The 20,979-nt window shown below is 37.7% G+C and overlaps 1 protein-coding gene across 1 annotated transcript in view; it reads left to right on the forward strand.

Moving 5' to 3' along the window:
* LOC148942494 (peptidyl-alpha-hydroxyglycine alpha-amidating lyase 2-like) overlaps nt 1-20,979 on the forward strand; it is a 451,427-nt gene that overhangs the window by 412,163 nt on the left and 18,285 nt on the right. The gene's annotated exons all lie outside the window — the stretch shown is intronic.

Genomic DNA, 20,979 nt, shown 5'->3' on the forward strand with positions numbered 1-20,979 from the left:
AAAACATAAGAAACACTAATCTAATCTTAAAGTCTCAAATGAAGGAAAAAAAAGCACTAATATAATCTTAAAATCTCAAATTAAGAAAAATGATCACAAACCAATGATCCCCAACAACGAAATTTCTATCCTCCTAGTTCTTTAAAAAAAAAACGATAACGAGGTTTCTAACGTACTTATTACTCATTACTAAATTCAGACTAAAGGAAGTTCTTCAGATACTAGTCAAACGGCTTTCTTTCGACAGAGAATTGGATTGGAAACCATGGTTTGTCATTGCGTTTACAATATCTAAACTATTCTTTTCTGGGTTTCGGGGAAAATAGATACCTAGATTGGGTTAGGTTACGTATTTAATATATACTATGTTTACTGAGGGACGTGTCCCTCAGTAGTGAACCCAATTCAAGCTCTCCAAAATAATGCAATCCATTTATCAGCAATAAATCATACAGTGATTCTGTGAGGTTGGGGTATAAAAGACAAACATTTTTACTAACTGCTGGCTTACAGGATTTTATCACCTGTTATTTATGTTTAAGTATAATAACAATACTTAATCTTTATGCTTCTCCAGCATGTTTTAGGTTAGATATGATTCCTATAATTATAATAATCGAGCAAGAAAGGCATTGTCTGCTCCGCTAGCCATCATTACTAGGTCTAACTTCTCCTTTATTTAGCAAGGAATAAAATTATAGAATAGTAATGATAAGACAATGACAAAATACGGTTTGATGAATTTAGAAATAAAGTTAGGGAAGAAATGTATTCTGAATTATCGGTTTTAGGTTATTATTTGTCTGTTAGTAGTGCTAGCTACCGCTGGCACCATTTATTGGGGTGTAAGTGCGGGTGTCACCACTTATTGATACAAAAATGGCGCAAAAAGGTTGCTATGCCACTTACTCAAAGCGGAGAACCCCTTGTCGGCCCAAATATTAGTGGGATTCCCGCTCTTATCCCAACGGTTCTGCAAATATCGGGTTTAGTACTACCCTATTTACAGTATACCCTGTCCCAGGATATGGTAACGCGATCGAGTGGTCAAATGGCCACTTTCTAAAGCCAAATGTACCCACCCTGGGTTACGGCTAGAAAATCTCTACTCTCTTCTTGGAGGTAACAACCCTCCCTGTCAATATAATTATGACAGTACCTCGTAGTTATATTCCTACCCTGCCTGGGTTACAGAAAATAGTACACGGTTTGTAGAAAATACCTTACTTGTATTCTTCCAAAAAGGGTCATAAATATCAATATAAATATCCTTCCATAATCGGGGTCAAAAAACAGACTCTTTCCCCAAACGGGGTCAAAACATAGACTAAAAAATAATAATAATCTTTACACCACTGTTCATATGGGTGGACCTCCACTTGGCCCAGCCAATCAGCTACATCCCCATTCAAATCCAATTCTAACTCTTAGATTTATCTTTCAATGACTCCCAAACCAGGAAGTAAAAAATAAACTTGGTTCACAGCTTACCTATTGCAAAACCACTATCGCTTAGTAACGGGAATTTAACCTGTCTTTTGAAATTATACTATAAGCAAATGTAATTAAGAAAACGAAAACAGGTCATTTATCTGAAAGGAAAGAAACAGGGGTGGAACCCCAACACCTCCCACCGTAAGATAAATGACCGCCCATGCGCTACCTTGGTCCACCCTTACAAACATAAACACATAACTTCAATAAAATCCATGTTCCTTCTCTCTTCCACCTGTTGGCTCTGGGTCGGTCGTCCTCGACACTTCTCTACTGTAGGACTAACAGGGTATAAATTGCATAGCATCCGCCTTAGATTTTGCAAGTTGAAGTCTTCAAGATTCGTAGGTAATGATTGTGCGCAGCATAATTCACAACTAACAAATTTTCTCGCTCTCACGAATTTAAATTTGATAGGAGCAGAGAATCAGTTTCTGGCACATGGGATGATGCCAGCCATCGTAAAAAATTGGCTGCACTAGCCTCTTAATTTCCATCTGTGGAAACAACCCCACATCTCAATCAAAAAGTAAATTACCCCTTGGCATAATTTCAAATAATCTAAGGCCGAAAATGCAAAGGCCTGTGACAACGATAGGAGTACAGGGATATGAAGTAAAATTTTGAGTGAACTATGAATCGCTTTTCTCTACGTCCCATCCCCTAAAATAATCGAATGAATAATGCTCGGCGATGAGGGGTGAAAATAATATTGAAGACTGGAAAGACAAGACTCCAGTAAAGGGATCACAACTTGTCCGCCAGTTGTGCATTGAGGAAAAGGGCTATCTTTCGCGACTTCCCGCAGGGGGTCTTCCCCAAGGGATTCCTCCCCCACAAAAAAGAACAACACCTCTTTTGAGTTGATCAGACCAATATCATATTCTTTCCCCAATCTTTCCAATCCGAATTGACATTCCAAATTTCCCAACTTTCCCCCACCCCGTTGTAGGTCTTTCATCTCTCTTTTGTAACCATCCTCTTTTATTCCCCATGGGTGTTTCACCTCTTTTTCCCCTTTTATTATCTATGTTTTCAAGGCACAGCCCATCCAAAATTTTTTTGTTTTTCGCCACTGCAGGCTGAATCTCCAAATGTCTCTTTTTTACACTCCTCTTTTCATCTCTACTTTTCTCAATTTTGTCATTCTTGCAAAATACTAAATCATCGTTAAATCTGATTTTGACTCCAGTGTCCACCATCTTTGACTGCATAACTTCATTGTAGGTTCGTTTAATATTTCTTTTCTCTCTTTTCGTCTTCTTTATTCTTACTGCCGAAACAAATAGTTCGTTGTCAAATGGAAACTGAATTCCGACATTTGGTTTTTCATATTGTACTAAAATTTCTCGATTTTTACGAAGAAAAGCGCGTACAATAAATTTCGCCTCCTTATCCTCTGGTACAATCAGTGCTTCTTTTTGGCCTGTACTTGTTTGCGTCTCATATTCATTAAAAGTGTTTTCCAGTTTTCCATTTTCTGGAAATTTTCACGAAAAATCATTCTCGCGCGTCTTATTTTCAATATTTTGTGGTCTTTTTACTTCCGCATCCCATTTTTGTGGATTATCAATATTTTGAACACGCGTATCAAGTATTTCATTTTTCCGACAGGGTGGCACAGCTACCCCATTTGTTTTATGGGCCTGTCCACCTCCCACTATAGTTAACGGAGTATTATATTTTTCCGGGCTTCTAACCCATGCGGTTCTCTTATACGTTTGAAAATTTTTCCCTGCAATCATTTCCATTATGTATTTTCTTTCCACTCTGTCTGCCTCCTCCTTTTTTTATGGTTTTTGTCAGTGAGAATTTGAAAAACAGGAACTTTCTCACTTTTATGGATGTTTTTATGGTTTTTGTCAGTGAGAATGAAAAAAAAGGAAATCTCTCAAATACATGTCTGTTTTATGGTTTTTGTCAGTGAAAATGGAAAAACAGGAAATTTCTCATTTTGATGCATTATTGATTCTGATTGGGCCATGTCAATGACACTTCCTTTTTTTGTGCTGCCCTAGGCGGATGTAATGAGTTTCCAGGAAACAGTTAGATCAGGTGTTTCCTTCTTAGCCAATCAGCAGGCTTGCTTACATAATAATTTGACCTTGAGATTTCATATATAATGGGCATGCAATGTGATTAAATTATCAGAAAGTATTTTGACATAGTTCAAACAAAAATGGATAAATTTGATGAATTAGAAGCCATGCCAACTTCAATTCGCAATGTAAATACATTTTTATTTTCAAATAAAAGTATTTTACTTGGTCACCATCCAGTCTATTCAGGTAAATCCTCCCCCCCCCATACAATACAAATTCTACAATATGATGATTATAGTCGATAGAAAACGTAAAATATATTCTTTTTACCCTCAAAACCTAACCCCCCCCCCATTGTTTTACAACCAAATTCTCGCAAATAGAAATAATTATCTTTTCGTTAAATTCCTGTTTTTTATATTCAAATAAAATTATTTTCCTTGGTCACCCTCCAGTATATTCAGGTAAATCCCCCCCCCATACAATACAAATATCCCTCTACAATCATTATACTCGATGCATAACGTAAAATTTATTCTTTTTACCCTCGGAACCTACCCCCCCTCCCATTGTTTTTCAACCAAAGTTCTCGCAAATAGAAATAATTTTCTTTTCGTTAAATTTTAACCTTTCTCTAATGTGATTTAAAGTGTCTACTGACTTCTGTCAATTTTTAAAGAAAATGCCGCTCTGTTTTGACACAATGCTCCAGCGTGAGGTTAAAATTAGCTGCCACCCTTTTCCCTCTGTGTTTACGAACGCAGCAGCCAATGTCAAAGGAACTGTTCTTCCGTCAAAATTAAAACACTTTGAGGCAATAATTAGGCACAGACGTGATGCATTATTTTGGATAAGTGAAACAGATTATTTTCAAATTAAGGTCTAACAATATATTTAGGACATTATGTAAAAGGGGTGTGGAGAGGGGGCAATGCCTCGCTTCTAACAGCTTCGTTATAGGTAAATTATGTAAAAGGGGGAGGGAGGGGGCAATGCCTCAATTCTATCGCAATCATTGTAAAATGAAAACAAACTGTGCAATGCTAGAAAGAAAGGTCTTTAGGAGTTGCATGAAGCTTATATTATGTGTAAATTGAATAGCATTTTAACCTATGTTTGCAAAATTTGGGTCTATAGGCCGCTGGGTTAACAATCATTTATCTAATTTAAAGCCTATAGACTGGAACATTTAATATTTTTCTAAATGGTAAAAATAGAAACAATGATTTCTATCCTAAGGTTATAGACTACTGACTGTCTAATAAAAACGTTTGATTTCTAAGCCTAATATATTTCTCGCGAAATTTTTACTTTTTGCTTTACTGAAATGAGATAAATGCTTTTCTAAACAAATTATGTCTGACAATAAATTCTGGTTAGTGTGGATACTAATTCTCCTTCTTTAAAAATAAAGGGGGAAATTATTTTGATACTAATTTCTTCTCTTCTTTTTAAGGCAAATTATGAAGAATATATCTCGGCCCCTCCAGCTGTAAAGAGAGCTAGGGCTAACGCATATAGTGAAGAATGTGCCCCACCTCCCAGTAAGAAAGCAAGAGAGGGCGAGGCAGCCCCTGTAAGAGTTATACAATATGCTCGTCGGCCGAAACCCCCCAGCTCCACGCTGCCTGACCGAATGCAGCCTCTCAGAAAACCAAAGAGAGAGTGGGTGGATAGCTACAATGTCGAAGCCCCACCTACGCAAGCTTTTTCAAGGGTCCCAGAAGCTGTCCCAGCTGCACAGCCCTGTGGCCCAGCTGCACAAGAAATTAACGACGTCGGCCCGTCCGCCCTCCAACATGCACTACCTGGACCTTCAGGCACCCAAGTGCAGCCAGGATATGCAAATGTGAGCATTTTTTTCCTACCTATCTTATAGAAATACATATCTTCCAATGTTTTTTCTTTTCACTATTTTTCAACATTGTGTAAAAGTGTATCTCTGAGATATTAGCCCCTCACCCCCAACCATTATTTTCTCCACCCTCCCTCAGAGATTTCTAAATGTAATTTTATTGCAACGACACCGCTCTTTTTTCTAATCTTTACTATTTCCTCTCTTGTTATCTCTTCACTATCATATAGATTTTTTGGTACATTCCAAACTCAGTGTATGCTATTTTTCAGATAATTTTAAAAGAGCAATTATTCTATTTTATACATCTGTCACATATGGATCTCTAATTTACACTGAGCCTTACATCGTGCCAAGATATTATTGAGGGGAAACCGAGTTAACGGTTCCCGTCATTTTCCTACCTGTTGAAGTTCAGTCTTGGAAATCGGACCACTCGCGCGCGATAGGTTACAATAATTAAGCTCATGAGATCACTGAATCTGTGTTGAATTAGAGAAAAATATTTCAACTTTTGACGGGAATTATGTAAAGGGGAGTGAAGGCCGGTCGGGAAGACCTGTGGGAAGCGCCGCGGGATGCGCCGTGGGCCCGGAAAGCGCCGCGGGATGCACTGCGGACCCGAAAGGCGCCGCAAAAAAAATGGATGATTTGAACACTTTGAAAGTAAACTATTTTTTGAACAAATTGCCACCTTCTATGTAAAGCGTTGTTTTAGATTATAAATATATTAAGTTGGAACTTTCAGTTGAATTAACCAAATGCTATTAAGCTTGTTTTAAGCAATAATAATCCAAATTTTAACAGTAGGGATGATTTTAACACTTTGAAATTAATCTATTTTTCATTTATAGGTTGGAGCATTGGTCCCTTATTCAACATCGTCATCGAGCGAAGGAGAGGACGCCATTCAGGACAATGAAACATCAACTATCAATGACTGGCATGGTATCATTAACTCTGATGAAATACCTTTTCATATTGATCAGTTTTTCTGTAATTATTTCAATGTAGAACCTAGCACAGTTGAGCAAGGTAGTGTTCCTAGTTCAGAGGGGGACTTGAGTCCAAATACCCTACAAATTTTAGAGGATTTCACAAACGAATTAACTGGGAACCCTCCTCCTCCAGCCTCCGATACCCTAAAGAGTCCACTTCAAACAACTGAAGTGGAGCATAGCCCAAATATTGTTGAACAACTTGGGGGAGGGGGTACAACTTTTCCATACTTTCAAGTGTCAAATTCAATATTAAATAATATAGTTGTTTTCACTGCAACGTTTGGGGATCCCTTTAATTCACTGATGGGGGGAAATTTTGTGTTTGATCCTGTAGAGATTGTGCATGCATATGTAGATAAAATTTATGCATTACTAGAGAAGCAAATTCAGTTGTGGGGAGGTAGGGATTCAATAAAAGTTTCTATTGTCTTAAAGGTTATTTATTTAAATGAGGGGAAAAGTGAAGTTTATTATCATTATATACATTCCGAGATGCGCGTAATTTATCCAAATTTAGAAAATTTTGAGGGAGTTTTTTCCGAGTGGGTAGGGTAAATTATTGCACATCTCGAGAACTATAGCGAAAATGGGAGCGGGTCTGTATTTTTATTTATTGAAAATTTAATTGTAAATATACGTAAATTTAAGAAAGATTTTATTTTAAGAGGGGGGGGGGCAGGTGGGGAAAGGGCAGTACTTTTAAATTATAATCCAGATCTAGTAGGTTGTCGTGGTGTCCAGCGGATCCGTTTTGAAACAGATAATAAATGTTTCAGGTATGCTTTCCTCATATCAGCATTTCAGCCTCTTGCAGATGACGCTACCAAGACGAATTTAGATCACTGGGTTGTACATGGGAAGGACTGCTCCAATTTCCCAGTTGTAGATTTCTCTTGCTTAGAAGGAAAATACCCAGTAACGCTACGATCTATTGATATTTTTGAACGGGCTAATGTCCATTTAAATATCGGCGTTACTGTGGTACAGTATGAAACAGAAGTTGAAGATGGGGTTCGTTTTAAAAAGAATGGGGTGATCTTCTCAGTAAGAGGTCCGTCAGTTGAATTGGTTAAACTCTGGGTTTGGTTGCTATACACACCACCTAGTCAACCGAATGTAATTGGCCATTTTAATCCTATCACAGATATCAGTAGCGTTCTTAGTGAGGGTAAGACTAGGGGAACACGTTTCTACTGTCCAACATGCCTGTCTAGATTTTGGACTGAATTAAAGTTGCAAAATCATATGAGACACTGTAGACAGCATGGATATCAGACAGTGGAAACGGTTTCAGGGGAGAGGTCTATTATACTCTCTGAAAATTTCCAGAATACCCTCTTCCAATACGACAATATATCTTGAGACTGTGAAGCCAAGTTAATTGAGATCAATGACATCAATTTCCAAACCGAAGCAAAGAACATCAGTGCAGGGTATTGTCTTACACTCCTGTACACAGGGATAGTACTACTATCAAACGGTTCGTAGAAAGAGTCTAGACCGAGGATGAGGGCGAGTACAAGGACGAGCCATTGACTACGCGGCCTGGTGAGGATACTTGCTCGAATTCTCATTTGCGAACTATGACCTAGCAACGGGTGTTGTCTACAGATGACCATCTGACGATTCCAGATAAATACTGAGTTCGAGTTTGTAAGGGGGAGTTGATCGCGTTAGATAAAGAGACAAAAGGGACAAGAGCGGGGAGGGGGAAAGTCAGAGACCATGATCACTTGTGGCAGGAATTCTCCTCGGGGGGTTGTAATTTTAGGGGGGGAGCGCATCAATCGTGTAATTTAAATGTTAGCCAACAGTTTTTTATCCCTGTTTTTATTCACAACTCTAATTGTGACTTAAAATTTATTTTACCAGCACTGGCACGTATGCACAGAGAGGGAGGGGGAGTAGACAGTCCATGGGTAAATAATTCATTTACGTATAACATTATTCCCAAATCGGCCGAGAAGATGTTGCTTCTCGAACTGAAATGGCAGGTAGTGTATAATGGACATACGTGCTGGAATAAAATCAGGTTTTTAGATTGTTTTAGTTTTTTCCCAAGGCATTGAGTCAACTGATTCAAGCGGAGAAAAGTGATAATTTTGATAACTTTTCATTTCTTAAATAATTCTTTTCAGACAGTGAAATGTATGAATTATTAACCAGCCAAGGTGTCTATGCATATGATTATTACTGTTCTGGCGCTCGCTTAAGCGAGGTGAAACTACCTCCAATTGAAGCTTTTTACAATTCACTGACCAACAGTGAATGCACAGCCGAGGAGTATCAGTTTGCCAAGAAGGTGTGGTCCAAGGGGAATTGTGAAAATGGGTGGGATTATTGTAGACTGTACTTGGCCAGTGACGTTTTAACTCTGTTGGATATAGTCTGTAAGAATACAGACCAAATCTATTCAGAGTTCGGGTTAGATATAGGATGTTATTTTTCAACACCCCATTTAGTGATGGATTTAATTTTAAAAATTAGTAGGGAGGAAATAGGCCTAATCACAGATGTAGATCAACACCTTTTTGTAGAGCGTTCAATGAGGGGTGGGTATGTTTTTCACGGGGACCGCGTCTTATCAACCGATCCGAGCGGGAAAAGCACCGGTGTAAAGTCAAAAGCAGTGTTCTTTGACATGAACTCGTTGTACCCCTCGGCAATGTCCCACTACTCTTTGCCGTGTGGGAACTATCAATGGCTTGAGAATTCTTGTTAACTCCCCGACATTAACATCGTCGAGGAAAATGGGCCGCAAGGGTGGTTCTTTGAAATTGAAGGTCACATCCCGCTAACACTTCAAGACTCTGTCAAAGATTTTGTTTTTCCCTGCATCAATCGACCAGTGACAAGGGACTCGCTGAGCCCCTACAATCGATCATTGGTTGAGGATAGGGGGATGCATTGGACCCCCTCTAAACAGAAACTGATTGCTGATTTGGACCCTAAGGAGAATATCGTTGTGCACCATGTGCTTTTGCACTGGATGGTGAACAATGGTTTCAAGATCACCAAAATACATAGGGTCTTGCAGTTCAATCAGCGGCCATATTTAAAAACGTTTATCGATACTTTTGTTGATAAATACTCTAGGGCAAACTCCAAGGTAGAGAAGGACTTGTAGAAGCTCATTCTAAATTCGGCATTTGGAAAAATGTCTGAAAGTGCACGTAACAGATCTAACTGTGACGTCGTGACTGACCCTCTAGAGTGTGCAGAATTATGGCCGATCCCAATTTTACATCATTCTTGAGCATAGAGGCTGGCATGGTTCTTCTACACAGGAAAAAGCGAAATGTGGTACTGAACAAGAATATAGCAGGCGGTAGTTCAGTACTAGAAATTTCAAAAAAGCTCATGTTGCCGTTTTTTTACAATGTGTGCAAGGTGCAATGGCCAAGGTATGGGGGGGGGGGGGGTTCAAGTTTACTATGGGGATACAGATTCTCTGCTGTTAAAGGTAAATGGGACTGAAGATGTATTGGGTGATTTAGAAAAGGGGGAACACATCAGCTCGCGGATGAATTTCACCAACTGGAATCCATCCCTCTACCCCAAGCTTGTGAAACGTCAAGCCCCCAACCCACTATTAATGTTAAAATCGGAGACGGGGAGTGATTTGATATCCAGGGGGGTGTTCGCAGGCCCCAAAGTTTTTTGCGTTGAAACACATAATGGGGATAAAAAAAAGACATGTAAAGGGGTGCCTGCACATTTTGTAAAGAGCAATTTCAACATTAGCGTGTACAGAGACTATGTAGAAAGTAGTCAAGTGCCAAGAGCACAACTGCTTGCAATTCGCTCTCTACAGTATATAAATTACACTGTGAGAGTGGAAAAGAATACAATGTCTTGTATATCTGACAAAGTTTATGTGCTTGAGAATGGTGTGAGTGTCATGCCTCATGGCCACTATCGTATTTCAGATCGAGTTGAATGCATAGACTATCGCAATCAACTTGGTCTGGATAAACTAACCTAACTAACCAACTAACCACCACCACTGACCCAACTAACCCAACCCCTAACCTGTAGCAGTGACGACAACTATTGTTTTTCCATCACGGCTCCCGAGAGGGGGGGCCCGTCCCGTGGCCGGCTCCCGGGGGGTGGGGGGCCTACCTTTAAATTCGCTGTAATGTTCAACTGTGCTAGTTCATGTTCCAAGTGTATTTTGTTGTTGTATAGAAAAGTGTTGATGTACAAAAAAGTGTTGTAGATGGACAAAAATGTTGTACAGAAAAGTGTTATTGTTATTGATGGACAAAAAGTGTTTTTATTTATAAAGTGTTATCGTCGTTCATGTTGAACAAATAGAGTTTTTATGTTCACAATGAAATTTTGTCTAGTTGTTGTTGAACATGTGTTATCATTGTTCATGTTGAAGAAATATTTGTTTTCATATTGCTGTAATAAATGTTACGAGGAAATATTGTTTTTGTTGTTCTTGAATAGATAGATCCATGGGGAAGTTACTACTTATTCATTGAAAACAGATGGTTTACAATTAGTTATAGCCGAACTGTTGTTAGCAGTATCTATCAGATTAAAACACCCTTCAGGTCATTCTTGTGAGGTTTCTCAATGTTGTGGACAACAACGCTTAGCAAAAATAATTCAAAATTGCGATAAAATGTTTTTGGAAAAACCGAAAAAAATCTACTTTTGCTATAGTATTTTGCAAGAGTCCTATGATAAAATAAAAGCTAGTTCCTCCACCATACCAATACAATTCATACGAGGAATTGATGTTTTAAATAGTATTGAGCCGAACTCCTGACTGATTATTGATGATTTGGCTGAATCCATTGAACAATTCTCGCAGGAAATGCTGCAATTGTTCACTGTCCGCTCCCATCATGAACACATTTCCATAACCCTAGTTCTACACAATCTGTTTCATCAGAGCAAATGTATGCGAACCCTTGCTTTGAATTGCACCATTTATATTATCTATCGAGTCGTTCGGGATTATATCTCACTAAAAACAATAAATAAACAAATAAACCCAGGTGTCCCAAAAATTATGTTGTCAGCGTACACACAGGCGACAAGCAAACCCAACGGTTACATTTTGCTGGATCTTAATCAGAGCACGCCCGAGGATCTTCGTGTAGTCACCGACATTTTCGACAATGAAATTACAGTATATCTTCCAGTGAACAGTAGAAAAGGCTATTAGTTGCCATTATGACACTGAAGGAAATACATGAACAACGGCATTTATTTTCCGTTTTAAGCACTTCAAAACCCTTGCTTAGGAAGGCCATACTCAAACATGGTGTCGACAATGATTTCATTAATATAATATCTGAGCTTTGTTTAAATTTAACTGAGGGCAATGTTCAACTGCCAGAAGGTGTTATACAACATACAAAGCAACATCGTTCCATTGTACGTGCATTGGCTTGAAAAAAAAAGGGAAACAAATTTAAAAGAAAACGGCTCCTTCAGGCAGGCGGTAGCTTTTTCACACTTTTACTGCCAATAATTGCAGGACTTGTAAACAGTTTTCTCTAGAGAATGGCAAAACCCTATAAATTGTCACCATTTGAACTTGTCCTCTCGCCCGTCGAACATTTTGAAGACAATCTAAGCAAATTCATTAATGACGAGAATATTGCCGATGGCAAAAAACTGTTTTTACTTCAAGATGCATTGCGACGTATGGACAAACATAAACCTTATCGCGAAAGACCCGCCACCGATCCCTCTAAACAGGAAACATCTCTTCAAGATTCTGCACAATCAAAGGAGAAGGAATTGAATTTAATTTTAACGAAAATTGCAAATCTATTGCCACTCATATCAGGAACTGAGTAAAAGAGTATAATATTATCTTATGTTGGAAACTGATGATCAAGTTCAGGTCGACAACGCCGTAAAATGAATTATAATTCAGAGAAAAATTTATAATCTAGTTTATTTAATTTGTGATATTGTAACGAAACGTAAAGGACTCTTGACTTTTAGAGATAATCTATACACCCTTCCAACTCTATCAAACTTTCCCAAAAGTCTTATTGACAATAAGCAAATTCTTAAGAAACTAAGAGAATATAGTCCTCCTACAACGCCAACACTAATTTAAAAAGAAGAAGATTCAATATTAGAAGTTACTAGCACCACTGATTTTGCAACACCTTTGGCTGCTAGTTAAAAGCGAAAAAAAATTGATTAATAATCCAATCTGCGAAAAGGAAGTGGACATTACACAAAATCCTTACGTTCAATAAGGATGAAGTTTTGAAAGCTGTCTATGAAAATTTTGGTGAAGCGGGGAGTTTAAGTTCTCCAAAAACGCTTTCTAGAGCTGTCTCCGGCACCACATTGAAAAAAGCAAAAGAGTATCTAGAAAATGAACCGAGTTACATATTACACTAGAATCATAGGCTTCGTGGCAAACAATATCGACAAACTAAAGCCTTTTACCCTCTGCATATAATACAAATGGATCTTTTAACTCTAGATACGGTTCAACAGTGTCACAATGAAGCCTCCAAATATATTTTGGCGGCAATCCGTGCCTTTAGTCATTTACCATTGGGATGCCTATACCATTCCATTACGGTCAAGTAAAGGTGTTGAATTTGCTCGGATCATTAAAAGTACTCTCGAATAGGATTCGTATAGGAAAATTCGATCGGATCGTGGTATTGAATTTATTAATTCTCATGTGCAAAAGGTTCTATTGAAATATAATACAGCACTTTATCAGAGTCACAGTCCGATAAAGGCCTCATTGGCTGAACGATTGATAAGAACAATTCGTCTATTAATTTCAAGATATTGTACCCTGAAAAATAAACCGGCTTTTATTCAGGATTTAGATAAAATCATGCAGATATACAACCATCGACCACATCGATCTCTGTCCAACTCAAGCCCTCGGGATGTTCATTACAGTGAAAATACATTTGATGCTTTTCTAAAGCAATACTCCAATGGCAATGAGAAGAAAAAGAAGAAGAAATTCAATGTTGGTGATACTGTTCGAATTAATAAACCACCAATATTTTTTAAAAGGGGAATTATTTATAGAGCACCGAACTTTATAAAGCTTCCAAAATTCCAGACACTGAACCCATGACATATAGATATCAAGACACCAAGGGTGAAGAGCTTCTCGGTGGTTTTTTCGAATATGAACTGCTATAAGCTAGAAACAGTAGTGAAAGTTATCACATTGAAAAGATATTAAAGAGTCGTACTCGTAGGGGCAAGAAACAGTGGCTTTTTCTCTGGCTAGGATACAACTCGGATTTTGATTCTTGGGTCAGTGCTGAAGATATTAACAATGCCCAATGATTTCTATGTGACTTTCATGTCCAATGTTTCTGATCCTCTCTACAATAATCTGAATAGAACAGGTGATTTTTGGACGAAACTCTCCCCCACCATCAAATTCGACAGAAAGTATGAAGTGGCTCTTGTCGATTGTATTCTCAAAAATACCTACGACATCCTGAGAAAGGATCGTAAATATGAAATAAAAATTAGACCCTATGATTGGCCACCACCACCAGGTGATCAAGAACAAATTCAAAAAATCAATTGGTTGGATTATCCATATATTGAATTACCCTACGAGGAACTCACCTGTATGAATGACTTATGTCGTTCTATTAATAAAAGAATTTCCGCCCGTAAAAAAGGAGCTTTTCATTTCAACTATTCAAAGGAGGAGGGAAAGATCTACATTAATTCACCTATTGCCAGTGAAAAGTTATTCTCAATGATAATCTAAAGGATGTTCTTGGTTTTAAGCTCAATATAATCAATGGTAAAAGTGCCGGAAACACTAATTTCATTTTTGCTGACTATCCACCTGCCTTCTCCACGGACACTTGTATATTTCTCTACGCTTCATGTGTGGAAACATCTCGGGTTGGTAATTCAATGTTCCCCTCCTACGAGCTCTTGAACGAAAAACCAATCAAGAGCATATTCATCACTACAATATAAAGCATCTTCAGTATAACCTCGTAAACACTTCAAATTTGGAACTTTTTCAGTTAACACTAAGAACTGAACTAGGTTATCCAATTGCAATTTCAAATGGTTTGGCTGTGATTATATATCATTTTGGCCCCATCGTTGAACAACAAGATGTCTAATAGAAAAGGGGTATTCACTTGTCCTGATATTGACTGCTATGTTAATACTCTTGGCCCAAGACAACAGGGCAATGGAATGGTCTATTACAAGGGTCGCTCGTCAATGTCTGGCTACAGTCTTGGCAGTTGGTTTGCTAAGCTGTTTCGCTGTTCACTACCACTGGCTAGAAAATATCTTATACCGGCTACGACAGATTTTGCATCCTCTACACTATACGATTGGGGCCCTGGCAAGGATTTTAAAAAAGTGCTACGGAAAATCTGAGGTCCTGCGCGCAAGCCCTTGGCGAGAGATTAAAACAAATCGTAGAGGGCTTAAAATGCTTAAAAAAACACGCATACCTCATCAGTCTCCAACCAGGTCAGAAATAATGGACATCATCTCCTTTATTGCAAATGGAAGGAAAATGCCAATACGAACTATAAACCGATACCTTAGGACAAAAATTGTCAAGTACAAACTAGATTTTTTCTCCTAATATATTTTACCTGCTATATAAGGATTCTCAACATTTATTCACCACCTCATTGAATCTGTTCAATGCCGAAAATGTTGATGTGAGTGTCAAGCATGGATACTATGAACAATTTTATCCACTACAACCCCTCTCCGATAATATCCACTTTCAAATTTAGTCCAATGAAGACGACTTTATGGACATGTCTTCGACATTTATAGATTTACAAATGAAATTCCGGAAATCCGATAACACAATCCCAATCCGAGCCAATGGGATATCCTATGAAAATTGTATACTACATAATTTATTTCGTCAAATTAGTGTCTACATCAATGACACGCTGGTGAGCACAAGCAACAATCTCTCAAACTGTGCAAGCTATATGCAATTCATGCTGATGACACCCATGTCATACAAGGAATTGAGAGGGGCCTCCAATAGATATGAATATATTACTAATACTGATAGTGCAGATGTACTTAAAAATGCTACAACTAGTGAATTACATATAGTTGGAAAAATATATCATGAAATATTTAATATACCCCAATGGCTACCGCCCAATATTAAAGTGGATATACAATTAACGCTTGCACCCTCCAATTTCATATTGAGAAAGGTAATTGCAGCCTATCTTGACGTAAGATTCTTTTTCAAATCAGCAATACTCCAATTACGAAAACAACAGTTCATGAGTTTAGTGGCTTTGGCCGTGAACAAACTAAAAGCAATTGGCACCAATATTAAACTTCTTGTTTCTCATACAATCACCAATGAACGTCAAAGTGCCATGGGGTCACGCACATTCACCGATTCATCCTTTATCAATGGCGAAATCCCCTCGAAACTTGCATTGGCATTTGTAAAGAGTGCCAGTGCAATAGGATCATGGACTGAATGCCCACATAAATTCGAGATGTTTGAACTTTCATCTCTTGTGTGCAAAGTAAACGGTATCCCACTCTACAATCCATCCTTTGATAAATCCTATAGAACATTGTATGAGTTGACCATGCAAACCCTAGATCATGATTCGCAACTATTTGAAAATGGTATAACCGAAGAAATGTTTGCTAAACATGGCTGTGCATCTTTCAAAAAATGAAGACGATTGAATTTTTTGATCCTCTTGGCCTACCCTATACATTCTACACACCCCACATCAGCAACTATGGTGATAACAGTGGGAAAAATGTTATTCAAAATCGAAAGAGGGTGCAGGATCTAGTAACTAAAAGCTGTGGCTGCACAGAAATACAATATTTCATGTTCCGATGTCGTGACAATACTCATAAGCAGTTTCTCCACATTTATGGTGACAATCTACGCCTGAGTGACTTTCTAGTGGAAAATATCCTCTCGGACCTATACAGTATTGATTTCAGTGCCCTAAAAGTAAAGTTCTTTAAAATGTGTTGAATTTATTTATTAATAAAATGCATTTATACATCAATGTCTTTAAATCTTTGCTTTTAGATTTCTTTTTCAATATAAAGGCAGGGGTCATAAACCACTAATGCTGGTAAAGCAGTTAGAGTCAGCAGTACACATTTTCAGTAATCAATTGGTAATCATTTGGATTCTGCAGTTACACATACAGTACATTTTCTGCAGTACAATGTAACTTCACTCTTGTCATATCTCTTTGTATAGTCAATGATACTATTTGCATTCATATTATGAAATTCACGAGTTTCAATCTGTCTATTTGAAGCAATATCACATACAGTGTTTTCAAGTTGTGAATCACATTCGGTGACTGCCAAATAAAAATCACTTGGTTTATAGTCATAGTAGCCAGTGTCGTCACAGCGATGACGAAGAAACCAAATTGTCTTGTTACCCCAACAGTTGAATCGTAGACCAGATTCCTCTTCCCAGAATAATTTAAATCCACGACGATACCAATCTCGTAGAAATAAACTAAAATCACGTTTAGGATTCTTTCCAATCATAGCGGGGTAAGTATTCTCCCACTGATCACATTTATCATGGTGACAATAGGAGCAGAGGTGCCCTCTAGGATGAGAGTTACATTTGCCTTCTTAGTGTTACGTGCAAAATTTTGAGCTTGCCGCGTTGCCTAAAAGCACTGAGACGGGACTACGTACTTTGAAACTCGAACGATTTAAGTATGGCCCTTATAGAGTCTCACATTGGCTCCAACTAACACGAGAGTGCGAGCTCGATGGGCCGGTCTAGTCCATTTTTTGGTTTCTATGGTAAACTCTCTCACCTATAAGACGACACAGTCTATCTTTATCCGATAAAGTAAATGGTTGGGACAGGGAGAGGAGTAACTCTGTGGGGCCATAACATTCAAAGGAGGAGCCATTCACATTGAATCTATTTTTAATGATTTCAAAAGTGTATGAAAAACATGACTCCGCCTTGTTCCAATCAATATATCAATAAATTGAGTATAAGCATTTGAATCACATTTTAGAAGTTTCATACAATAGTCCAATGGGGGAGAATCAGTTTTCATTATATTGTCATGTGTTCCCTCAGAGAATATCCTGCGATGAAGAGATAACTTGAGAAAATCGTCATCAAAAATCATATATTCTTTCATAAACGCTAAATTTTATCTAATTATCTTTTTCTCGAATTTATTCAGTTTTCAGTCTTTTCACTCTGACTGCCGACTCTAGACTGACCCTGATTCGTCAGCTCTAACCAGAAAAGCATGCACAATTAGCGATAGAGTTTATTGTCTTCGATATGTTTCACTAATGAACTTAAAGCACATTGAAGTCTATTCACATTTGCTATATCAACTTTTGCAGCGAAACATAATTGATCTTCCATAGAAAATTTGCTCAAGGATATCACATATCTTGCATATACTGCATCCCATTCCAGACAAAGCCGCGATCCTTTCGTAATTTACACCGCAATGTTTGGTGCTCTTGTATTATTACCATCAACTCCACTATCAACCTCTAATAGGGTAAACATTCCACTCATCGCCGTCACAAATATATATCCAAATGAGTAAAGTCAAAACTGTTCTTCTCACTCCTTTGAATTCTATTCACAGACTAATAAAACTATAGCAAAAATCCTTTCCATATACTCCCTCCGCCGCTAATATGTAAGCAAGCCCTCTGATTGGCTGAGAAGGAAACACGTGATCTAACTGTTTCCTGGAAACTCATAACATTTGCCTCGGGCAACAACATGAAGGAAGTGTCATTGACCTGCCCCCATTAGACTCAATAATCCATCAAAGTGAGAAAGTTCCTGTTTTTTCATTCTCACTGACAAAAACCATAAAACAGACATAAATGTGAGAAAGTTCCTGTTTTTTCATTCTCACTGACAAAAACCATAAAAACATCCATAAAAGTGATAAAGTTCCTGTTTTTCAAATTCTCACTGACAAAAACCATAAAAACATCAATAAATTACTGTTGACATCCATGAAAAATATCAAATAAATTGACCAACACACATAACCGTCCATGAAACAACCACCAATGTGAGAAAATTCCTGTTTTTTCAAGTGAGAAAAATACTGTTTTTCCATTCTCAGTGAGAAAACCATAAACCACGTGGTAATCGTGGGAGCTCATGAGGCATCTCTACTGCTATCCTACCAGCCTCTTCTTTTTGTTCTCTGTTTCTCCTCTCTTTCTCTCTTTCTATATTTCTCTGTTTTAACTCTTTTCTATCTTCCTTCTCCTTTTGATCTCTGGCTATCCTATCAGCCTCTTCCTTTTGTGCTCTTTCTTTTCTCTCTTTATCTCTTTCTTTCTCCATGAAATTTAATATTTGTTGTGTTATTTCTATTTTAGTACTCCTGCGCGAGCCCCTGCTGGACCTCGATTTAACACTGCTCCTTCTACTCGGACTACTGTGATTCCGTTTGTCATTATTTCTTCTTAATTCATTTTCTGAATCTGTTCGTTCTTTATCCGTATTGTCTCTTTCTTTATAGGCTACTCTAGCCCTTTCGTCCTTTTTTCTATTCCCTCTAATTTTATCTTTCTCAGCTTGCATTTTTCCTTTATATTCTTGGTGCTCTCTTTCACAGGCCTCCATATTTGCCTTTCTTTCAATTTTCCCACTTTTTCTATGGGCTTCACTCACCCTTCTCCATCTAGATTTAATCTCATCTCTGTCCGACATTAAATAAATAAAAAACAAGTTTTTTTAAACTGAAAGTAAGGAGTGACATTAAAAATTAAAACGAACAGAAATTATTCCGTATATGAAAGGGGCTGTCCCCTCCTCAACGCCTCGCTCTTTACGCTAAAGTTTTTTGTTGTTTTAAAAAATAAAGTTGTGAGACAAAGTCAAACTTTAGCGTAAAGAGCGAGGTGTTGAGGAGGGGACAGCCCCTTTCATATACGGAATAATTTCTGCTCGTTTTAAGTTTTAATGTCGCTCCTTACTTTCAGTTAAAAAAAAATCTTGTTTTTTTATTTAATTTCTGATCGGTTTTGAATTAATGCAGCTTTTATTTGCATAAAAATTTTACTTTTCTTTTGCGAAATGGATGTCTTTACAAATTAACTTACGTAACTAACTTCTATATTCGTATATTTTTCTTCTGGCAAAAAATACAAAGTTGCAGATTTTTGCAGATATGAGCTTGAAACCTATGTAGTGGGGATTTCTGATACGCTGAATGTGACGTTGGGATTTTCATTAAAATTCTTTAACTTGTAGGGGATGTTTCTCCCCTCTTTAAAAAATCGGGTAAATTTTCTCAGGCTTGTAGCCTTGGATGAGTTATGCTAAACTTAATAAAATTTATATATTTAGAATCAACATTATAAACACATTCTTTTCATACATATATTGACATCAAAGTTCCGTTTTTAAAAGTTTCAACTACTATTGAGCCGTATCGCTTGTTTTTTTATTGTTTTTTTTATTGCGTATATGTTATTACGTATATGAGGGGTTTCTCCCCTTAGTCAATACCACGCTGTTTACGTTAAAAGTTAAAAAAAAATTTTGATTCACAAACCCCTGAATCACAAAGGCCGTTTAATTAGAATAGATAACTCTTTTGAAAGCACTAAAAAAAACTGTAGCGTAAAGAGTGAGGTATTGACTTGGGGGAGAACCCCCTCACATACGTTATAATTTCTGTTCGTTTTAAGTTCTAATGTTCCTTCTTACATTTCAGTTGAAAAAACTTGTTTTTTTTTATTTAATTTCTGATCGTTTTTTAAATAATGCTTGGAAATCCGGCGCCCCCTTCATAGAAATGTCCCTTACCCCAAAGAAATATTCTCCACGGAAACATTCTCCAGAGTAACCCCCTCCTCTTCCCCCCCCCCCCTCCAGAAAAAATCCTTCCTGAAAATGGTTGTATACTTCCCAATAACCAATAAATAATGCTGGCAAGTCCGGCGCCCCCTTCATGGCACTGTCCCTTCCCCCCTGAAAACTTCCTTCATGAACAGATCCTCCAACATAACCCCCGACCCAACCTTCCCTCCCACTACCAGAAAAAAAAACTCCAGAAAAAATATGTATAATTACCAATAAACAATAATATATGTTAACAATTGGTAAAATTCATAACTTTTAGCCCTCCCTCTGGGAACTTCGGGGGATTAAGTCATCCTAAAAGACATATTTATCATATTTTCGACCATGCTGAAGAAAATGGCTATCTCAAAATTTTGATCGGGTGACTTTGGGGAAAAAATAAGCTTGGGAGGGGGCCTAGTTGCCCTCCATTTTTTTTGTCACTTAAAAAGCGCACTAGAACTTTTAATGTCAGTTTCAATGAGCCCTCCCACGATATTCTAGGACCACTGGGTCGATACGATCACCCCTGGAAAAAAAAAACAAACAAAAAACAAATAAACATGCATCAGTGATCTTTCTTTTGGCAAAAAATGTAAAATTCCACATTTTTGTCGATGGGAGCTTGAAACCTCTGCAGTAGGGTTCTCTGATACGCTAAATATGATGGTGTGATTTTCATTAAGATTCTATAACTTTTAGGGGGTCTTTCCTCCTTTTTTCGAAAATCAGCCA

The sequence above is a fragment of the Artemia sp. Qi Xiang Cuo genome, chromosome 16 (genome assembly GCF_049724085.1).
Source record: "Artemia sp. Qi Xiang Cuo chromosome 16, ASM4972408v1, whole genome shotgun sequence".
Lineage (NCBI taxonomy): Eukaryota > Metazoa > Arthropoda > Branchiopoda > Anostraca > Artemiidae > Artemia > Artemia sp. Qi Xiang Cuo.